The following is a 10616-nucleotide window of genomic DNA, read 5'->3' on the forward strand; positions in this document are numbered from 1 at the left end:
AGAATTTATCGAAAAGCTATTCTTATGGGACAATCAATAATTGAAACTTGAAAGGCCCATATGCCTAATACAGCAAAATGCGGCGCACATTTAAAATGTTTATCGTCCATGAGTCTAAAATGTTTAGTTTTGTGTCATTGTTTTTGTAGATTTGAGGATCCTTTTGGTTCATCCTATTGCCTAACATGGACGTGTTCTCTGAAGGACAAATCTGAATGAGTACATGATAAATAACGTATAGATTGAATCCGTCAAATATAAATTTTAGATTTCATTCTTGAAATCTTGAATACGCCTCTGATACCAATACAGATATTGCTAGATAATTATGTTCATAAAAACTTGAACAAATAAAAAAAAATTACTTTCCGTTGAAATTTAAACCTTCATGTTCTCAATCCACACCACTCATTATTTACTACTACTATTAGATAAGTCGACGATGGAATAAATAACTAAAAAAGTACAGCTTCGACTTTAATTTCAACCACTTTCTCATCCTAAATTTTTCCACTTGGATCAATCATTTGACATTTGAAGATACAATCTTTTTGAAAAAGAAGCCCAAATATTTTGTCTGTTTCTCATATCTGCGCGTGGATTTTGAATCAATTAATATGCTTCTTTCTTCTAGAAGGATAATTAGGTTAATGGAAATCGACCAAAGAAAGTTAAAAATGTAAAAAAGAAACATAGTCATTAGCAAATAAGGTAATAATTGATTTAATTTAATTAAGAAACATGCCTTTTTTTAGAATTGAACATTTCAACCTTCAACTCTTTACTCATTGGAGGTGAGAAAGAAATAGAACAAAGAAAAGAAGTAATGTAGTTTGTAATTCTAGCAGAGAAATCTTTTTAGATAATTCACCACTAATTATATTTTCCCAAGCCTAGAGCACTAGGAATAGACATGAGAAAGAGATTGTGCCAAGGTGGTCAAAGCCCAATTATGAGAGTTTGGCTAACCCAATTCAACAAGTTTTAGGCCCATAGAGGGTTGCCCGGCCTAAACTTAAATATTCGGCTATATGATATATGTATAATCTATGAATATCATATATTAAAGAATTGCGAAACAATTTATATATGACGTACTTCAATTTTTATGTACTTTCAACACTTGCAAATCGATATCTAAGGTTAAAGCGAAAGCACTCAAAATTCTTTTACTTTGATTGTTTACTTTATTTTGGAATTCTACTTGTCATGTTTGGAGGAAAATAAATAAATAAATAATGGGACAACACGTGTATATGAAGCCGTCACCTCTTTCAAAATTTTGGAACGTACTTTGGGCCGTTTGGCAAAAAAAACAATTTTACTTTTTTCGAATTCAGTATTGGCCATAATATTTTTAAATTTCAGTTGAATTTCAAATTTTTTTAGAAACTTGAAAATTTTCACTTGGATAAATATTTTGTTTCCCCACTTGTGAGAATACAATGGTTTGTTGTTGTTGATAAATATTTTGTTTCCATTTATAACCTTGACTACTGGATGAGATGATTGACAACAGGCGATCTAGTCATAGAAATCTGGTCACATGATAATTTAAAAATTAAATGGAATGAAACTTGTCAATATATAGTGTTTGACTAAAACAAACTAAAGCAAAGGAAGGAATGAAACCACGACACTACTCACAAAGAATTTACGCCTTTTTAAGGTGTTTATACTACACGGGATTTAGTCTGCCTATTTGATAGGATTTTCAGTACATTCAAATATTACAAACCAAAAAGGTCACATCATAGGGTGTCTAACATCGATTTTCAATTTGGTCATTAATTATTTCTATGGCCAACATAGTAGTTAGAATCTTTTTCCGCCACTAGTCCTGTCACGTCCGACCCGAACGTAACACGACACATAGTACCTGACTACATGTGATCGGACGAACCAATTGGCTGGTTGAATCAACTTGTGATATCATAACATACTGAATACGAAAGATAAACTAACATATGCTGATATACTGAAAGTCTGATTGATAGGGGTGTACAAAACAAACCGATATCAGATGTGGTTTGGTATTGAAAAACAAAACTCGACCATAATTGGTTTGGTTTGGTTTGATTTTAACTAAAAAAAGTCAAACCGAAACCAAACTAACCCGATAGTACATTTATAATTTTTAAAAATATTTATACATATAAATAATTATTGTAATGTAATTTATAAATATTTCTTAAAAAATTTCACTATTTTATCTTCTTCTTTTTTTAAACCCCTCGCAAATTAGGAGGATCTGTAGTGTTTCTACACTTCCCCTCCAACGTGACTCGAACCCAAGACCTAACGATCCTGTTTTATCTTTTAATGTATTATTTCAAGTTTAGACTTAACATTAGGGGTGCTTATCGGGCGGATAATTACGCTTAACGGTTCGGCTTAACGGTTATCGTATTATAAATATAGTAATCCGCTAGCCATCCAATAAGAGAATGGCCGGATTGGTATCAGATTAACAATTATCGGGCGGCTTATTGGCTAAACCAAATAGAAATTTTTTGATCAATCATTATATCAATATCAAATATTTTCAAATCAATACTAATTTTTTAATACCATCTAAGATCTAACCAAACGGTATTTTTCAATTGAAGAGTCTTCAAGACTATTCATACTGTCATACACGTATTAACCAAATTTTTAATACCATCAAGACTACTCATACAGACATACACGTATTAATCATTGAGATTTCGATATTTTGACTTCTCAGTTTTCAGTTCAAAAGAGAGGCGAGGCTGATGACTTCTCTGCCTCTAGTGGCTGCAAACAATTGAGAAATAGAAATTAGGGATTTAGCCATTTAGGGTTTCAATAGCACTTTATATACATAGGGGTAAAAGTGTAAATATAAAAATTCTTAATGGGTTAATGGGCTAACGGTTTACCCGATAAAAAAATTAAGTAATTCGCCCCCAAACTGTTAACCCTTTAATTATAGAATCTCAATATGTTCACTATCCATTACCCCGATAATCCGATACCAATAAGCCAATAAGCTATCGATTTGGTTCGGTTAACGGTTTCGATTCGATTTTGAACAGCCCTACTTAACATTCATTGAATGGTAAATAAATTTTAAAGCCCATAAATGTAATAACTCAAACAAAGTTCTAATCAATACTAATGCTAACAAAAGAAATTTAATTCAATACTAGGAATGGCGATAGTGTTGGATAATTATTTTAGTTTTACATTGGTTTATAATGAAAATGCATAGCTTAGTTTATCTTTTTCTTTAGTACGTAGTTATGTAATTAATATTAGTACTTATTAGTTATACTTATTTTAGCATGACCTATATAGTATTTGTAGATTAATGTTGCTTTTCATTATGGCTCATTAATTAGCAATATTTGTTTTATCTAATTTTATTATTTTATCTTTGTTATTGAATATTTTAGTATAATGCTATGACTTATCTCATAATATTGTGTTAGTTTCTTGGAAAATACATTATATAGTTGTATTTTACTAGGACTTAAGAAATATTTGGAGCACAAGTTACATATTCTATGCTATGAAGACTTTACCAGAAAAAAACCCGAGAAAAATCGAGATTGAAAAAACTCGATTTTGTTGGTTTGGTTTAGTTTATAAATTTAAAAATCCGACACCATTGGTTTGGTTTGATAATTGAAAAATTCGAACTAACCCGACCTATGTACACCCCTACTGAATGATATAAATCAAGTGCGGAAACACTAATATAAGTGTGAAACATATATGTAGCCAAAATCGCTTAACATGAAAATCACGCGACTCTATCTAACTGTTACTCTAGTCTATGAAGCCTCTAATGAAGTACTTAAAACACTGATTGTCTAAAAATACTGAAACCTATAAAGTAATGATAATGCCCCGAAAGAACTAGGGTTCACCAAATAGATGGTATGAGAATCATAGCGCCCCGAATCGTCAACCTGTAAATTATTACCTGCATCGTGAGATGCAGGCTCCAAGCAAAAGGGATGTCAGTACATTTGAATTGCGCTAGCATGTAAAGCAACTGAAAGAAAGATTTGTAAATGATAAAACTGAAACTGAAGTGATAATTGATATCTGATAACTGATAACTGATAACTGATAACTGAACAAAGAAAGTAAGGATATGAATACTCCCTCTTCTGAATGATGAATCACATATTCTGAATAAATAAAAAGTGGTCTCAGACCCAATATATATGTGCATAAGTTGCGGCCTCAGGTCCAAGTATACGTATACATAATTGCGGCCTCTGGCCCAAAGATGCATAAAGCATAAACAGTGGCCTCAGGCCCAAACATGCATAAAGCATAAACTACGGCCTCAGGCCCAAATACAGGTGTTCAACATTCAGGGATATAAATTCAGGAACGGAGAATCATACTGCAATATGTGATGCTGAAATACTGAATCATATTGAATTACATGATACTGGAATACTGAATAGGACTAGACTGAGACATGTATTCTTGAACTGATTATGAAAACTGAAACTTCAATTGTTTATGACATGTTGAGTAATCTAGACTGAGACTCATGGGCATCAAACCCAAGTCTATATTGATTATGCACCGAGCTCACAATGTTGAGAATGAAAGTCATGAACGAGTTATTGTCACGACCCAAAATTCGACTAGTCATGATGGCACTTAACCCAACCCGCTAGGTAAGCCAATTAACCATTAACCAATTCCAATAACAATTAATAAAGTAATTAAGTAAAGAAATATCTGAATCTAATACATTCGCCAAGAACTGGTAGTACAAATCATGAGCTTCTAAGAATAGAGTTTACAAAACGGAAATAAAATAAATACATAGTCTGTTTGAATAGTACATAAACAGAGTTTTATAGATCTAAAGCTACCACGAACGAGAGGCAGCTACAACCGGGATGCAGCCACCACGCAGGTACATCTTCAAATCCAGCTCCCATCGAACACAGCAATATCAACAGCCAACATCTGCACGCAAGGTGCAGAAGTGTAGTATGAGTACAACCGACCTCATGTACACAATAAGTAAAAAAACCTAACCTTAGGTTGAAAGTAGTGACGAGCTAACACAAGGTCGAGTCCAATACCAATATCCCACAACAGTTCATAACAACATAATACAAGTAATAAAAGATGTATCTCAGAAGTAAAATGTTCAGCTCGTTCACAGTTACAGAAAATAGTCATGCTTTTGAAGTATCTTAGTGAAAACCTAAATCTTTTACCGAAAATGTCAAAAATACGAGTAAGTTTAAAAACTGTAATTTTTCCAAATATCCTTTCCACAATAAATAAGATGTTTTATTTTCTTTCCAGATAGCAAGTGTGAAATATCTCTCTATGCCCACATATCAATGTGTGTAAAAAACAAAGTCATGAATGATGTAATACTGTACATCATGAGGAAAAATGCATCTCTGTGCATGTATGTTATGTATGCATGAAAATGCCATGTATCTTAGAGATAAATCATGTACTTACACTCTCAGAGTACTCAATCTCATTGTCTCACACTTTCCACTCATCATGCTCAATCACTCGGTATTGTATATGGCCCATACGGCCTAGGAAAGATCCATCCCAGAATATATACATCACTGACCATCAGTCACTCAGTACCTAGGAAGGCCAATCCGACCTCATGGAGAAGATCCATCTCCAGGTATATAAATGCTTCGGACAAGATCCATGGCGAGGGAAGATCCACCTCTCAATATAATCAATCGCGCTCACTTGGGGGGGGGTGTACAAACTCCGAAGGGGCTCCTACAACCCAAGCGCTATCATAAGCCAGATCCAGGCATAAATCAATATAGCATATTGCGGCGTGCAACCCGATCCCATAACTGTCACTCATAATCAGTCTCTCGGCCTCACTCAGTCATCAATCTCTCCAGTCTCACTCACGAGCTCAATGTCATCAAACTAGCCCGACAACAATGATATGATGTATCAATAAATAACAACTGAGAGTGGGATATGATATGAATGCATGAATATGACTAAGTACGAAATATCAATGAAATCGGTGATATAACATCAAGAAACTACCACTATGGGTCCCAACAGTATAGGCATAAAGCCTAAACATGATATCTAGCATGATTGACATCTCAATTACTTTATCACATGGTAAAACACGGATATCAACAAAATAGGACCACTATACAGTGCCATAGAAACATCAGAGTCCCAATTCACATGGTGCATGCCCACACACCTGTCACCTAGCATGTGCGTCACCTCAATACCAAACACATAACACGTATTTTGGGATTTTATACCCTCATCACTAAGATTAGAAGAGTTACTTACTTCGAACAAGCTAATTCCAACACTGAGCAAGCCAAACGATGCTCCAAAATGCCATCTCGCGTGTTCCGACCTCCGAACGGCTCAAAAACTAACCAAAAACAACTTGAATACATCAAATAATGCTAAAGGAACCAATCCTGATCGAAAAGATCAAATCTTGAATCAAAAGCCCAAAATCGGCTAAAAGCCCAACCCGGACTCGCACCTCAAAACCCGACAAAATTTACAAAATCCAACAACCCATTCTATTATGAGTCCAACCATACTAGTTTCATTTAAATCTTACTCCAATTCGATGTTCATAATTCAAAAATTCATATTATGAAACTTTAGGCCAAAACCCCCAATTTCCTCTTTAAATTTATCAACCGATTGCTAAAAATGTGTCACGGCCCAAACTCCCACTAGTCGTGATGGAACCTAACCCAACCCGTTAGGTAAGCCAATTTTCATCTATCCAATTCCAATGAAATTAATTGAAAGAAAATATCTAAAATCAATACATCTCCCCAAGAACTGATATTACAAATCATGAGCTTCTAAGAATAGAGTGTACAAAGCGGAAATAAAATAAATACATAGTCTGTTTGAATAATACATAAATAGAGCTTTTATAAATCTAAGGCTACCCTGAACAAGCGGCAGCTACAACAGGAACGCAGGTACATCTTCAGATCCCGTAACCATCGAGCACAGCAACAACAACAGCCAACATCTGCACGCAATGTGGAGAAGCGTAGTATCAGTAAAACCGACCACATGTACTGAGTAAGTAACAAACCTAGCCGTAGGTTGAAAGTAGTGACGAGCTTCTACCAAGGTCGGAGTCCAACTTCCATAACCAACAATAGTTCATAACAATATTAAACAAGAAATACCAGAAGTAACTCAAAGAATAAATGCCCAGCTAAATCATGACTTCTAAAAATAGTTCTGTCTTTCAAGTACATCAATGAAAACCCAAATCGTTTACCAAAGTTACCAAAAATATGAATAAGTTTGAAAACAGTAATTTTTCCAAAATCCTTTCAATAATAAATAAAATATCTCATTTTCTTTCCAGATAACCAGTGTAAAACAAATGCACCACTATGCCCATCTGTCAACATGTGTGAGAAATCATGTATAATATGATACCATACAGCCTGAGAAAAACACATCTCTATGCATATATGTCATGTGTGCATGTCTATGCAATGTATCTCAGAGATTGCACTCATGTACTCACAGTCTCAGAGTACTCAATCTCATTGTCTCGCATACTCTCTCACTGTGCTCACCACACTCAATCACTCAGTGCTATACAATACCTAGTGCGGCGTGCAGCCCGATCCCTGTTTATAGTCGACTGCGCTCACTAGGGTTGTACAGACTCATGAGGGGCTCCTACAACCCAAGCGCTATAAGCACGGACAACTCACGTGTTGCATGGACAAATCACGTGCTATAATATCGTATCTGGATCCGCACGGACAACTCACGTGCTATAATAATATCTGGATCCGCACGGCCAACGCACGTGCTATAATAATATCTGGATCCGCACGGCCAACTCACGTGCTATAATAATATCTAGATCCGCACGGCCAACTCACGTGCAATAGTATAATATATAGATCTGCACGGCCAACTCATGTGCAATAGTATAATATATAGATCTGCACGGCCAACTCACATGCAATAGTATAATATATATAAAGCCAACATGGCCTGCTGCGGCGTGCAACCCGATCCCAAAAATATCCTCACAATCAGGCCCTCGGCCTCCCTCAATCATCAATCTCTCTAGTCTCTCTTTCATGGGCTCACAATGTCATGAGAATAGCCCAAAAATGATGATATGATGTATCAATAAATAACAACAGAGACTGAGATATGATATGCAATGAAATAAATATGACTGAGTATAAATTTTTATTTTAAAATAAATATTTCACAACAATATGACCTCTGTGGGTCCCAACAATACTGGCACATAGCCTCAACATGATTTTTAATATGCTTTTCAGCTCAATTCCTTTAACTCATAAAATCGCATGCAAAATGCCAAGATCATTTAACTACAAACTTTCACAGAAATAATTATGTCACAATTTTTATAGTGCACGCCCACACGCGCACACGCCCGTCACCTAGCATGTGCGTCACCTCCCAACAATTCACGAAATACATATATTTAGGGTCCATACCCTCAACTCCAAGATTAGAAGAGTTACTTACCTCGAACAAGCCAAATCCAATGTCGAGCAAGCTAAGCAATGCTCCATAAATTTTATTCTGCATGTATAACCTCCAAACGGCTCAAATCTAGTCATAATTAATTTGTTTCAGCCCATAAAAATTGTAGGAATTAATTCCATATCAAAATACTAATATTTTTCAAAAATCTGAAATTGCGCCCCAAAAATCACTCATGGGGCCCACGTCTCCGAATCTGGTAAAAATCACAAAATCAGAACCCCCATTCAACCACGAGTCCAAGCATACCAAAATTACTCAAATCCGACCACAACTCGGCCTTCAAATCCTCAAATTAAACTAAGAAGGTTTTCAAACTTTTCCAACTTAATTCACCAATTAGATGATAAAAACAACCATGGATTCGGGTAATTTAACCAATATTGAGTTAAGAACACTTACCCCGTTGTTTCATCTGAAAATCGCCCAAATATCGCCTCAATCCGAGCTCCAAATCATTAAAAATGGATTTTCTGAACTTAAACTTTCTGTCCAGGCCTTTCTTCTTCGCGAACGCGAAGCACAACTCGACTGCCCACAAATTTAACTCTTCGCGAACGCGAAGCTTTGCAAATCTTACCCTTCGCGAACGCGACCACGGCTTCGCGAACGCGAAGCTTTACCAACTCAGACCTTCGCGAACGCGAACGCGAACGCCACCTCGCGAACGCATAGAACAAGAACCCGGGGTCCCCAATCGCCTCACTCCTCTTCGCGAACGCGATACCTCTCACGCGTTCGCGATGCACACACAGACCATACCTTCGCGTTCGAGTCCTCCCCTTCACGAACGCGAAGAACAAAACCTCACACTCAGAAAACACTCTTCGCGAATGCGAGGGCCCACTCATGAACGCAAGGGCCCAATTGCGAACGCGAAAGAGAAAATCAGAAAAATGCAGCAACAGATATCAGCAATCTCACCAAGGCCAAAAATGATCCGTTAACCCCTCGGAACTCACCTGAGCCCCTCGGGACCTCAACCAAATATACTGACAAGTCCTAAAACATCATACAGTCTTAGTCGAACCCTCAAATCACCTCAAACAATACTAAAACCATGAATTACACCCCAATTTAAGCCTAATGAACTTTGAAATTTCTAGTTTCTTCAAACGACTCCGGAACCTAACAATTCACGTCCGATTGACCTCAAATTTTGCACACAAGTCATAAATGACATAACGGAGGTATTCAAATTTTCAGAATCGAATTCCGACCCCGATATCAAAAAGTTAACTCCCCGGTCAAACTTTTCAAAAATTTAACTTTCGGCATTTCAAGCCTAATTCCACTACGAACCTCCAAATAATTTTCCGGACACGCTCCTAAGTCCAAAATCACCATACGGAGCTATTGGAATCATCAGAATTAAATTCTGAGGTCGTTTACACATAAGTTGACATCCGGTCACTATTTTAACTTAAGCTTTAAACCTTGGAACTAAGTGTTCTAATTCATTCCAAAACCTCACCGGACCCTGGCAAGTCACACAACAACTGTAAAGCCCAATTTGAGCAGTAAATGGGGAAATGGAGTTGTAGTACTCAAAACGACCAATCGGGTCGTTATATTCTCCCCTACTTAAACATACGTTCGTCCTCGAACGTGCCAAAAGTTATTTCCAAGCCATCAAACCATTGTTCCATCTTGCCACACACGTACTCGGGGGTGAACCCACGTCACCCTATTCCACATAGGCTTGACTACACAATACAACTGAAAATTATTAATTTAATCTTAACCCATAAACCTTGGAGTTTAATTTCCAACCTTTAGAATTTCTTTTAAGATACAAATTTTACATTTGCACACCGTATAAGTCCGAACAAGTTGCATCGAGTATAACTATAACCCCGTATATAATCAACCAACATATTACACAACTCGCATGCTCGTAGCACCATTCCTGATCGTAGTGACTACTCCAAAACCACCCACATACTAGTATTAAACCCATATCGAACCAAACCTTATCCTAAAACCTTCGTACACTATTGATAATAAAAAAAACACGCAGAATCTCGTAACCCCTTATCAGACTAATAAGTCATGGAGATCTCTCG

The sequence above is a fragment of the Nicotiana tomentosiformis genome, chromosome 7 (assembly GCF_000390325.3).
Source record: "Nicotiana tomentosiformis chromosome 7, ASM39032v3, whole genome shotgun sequence".
Classification (NCBI taxonomy): Eukaryota; Viridiplantae; Streptophyta; class Magnoliopsida; order Solanales; family Solanaceae; genus Nicotiana; species Nicotiana tomentosiformis.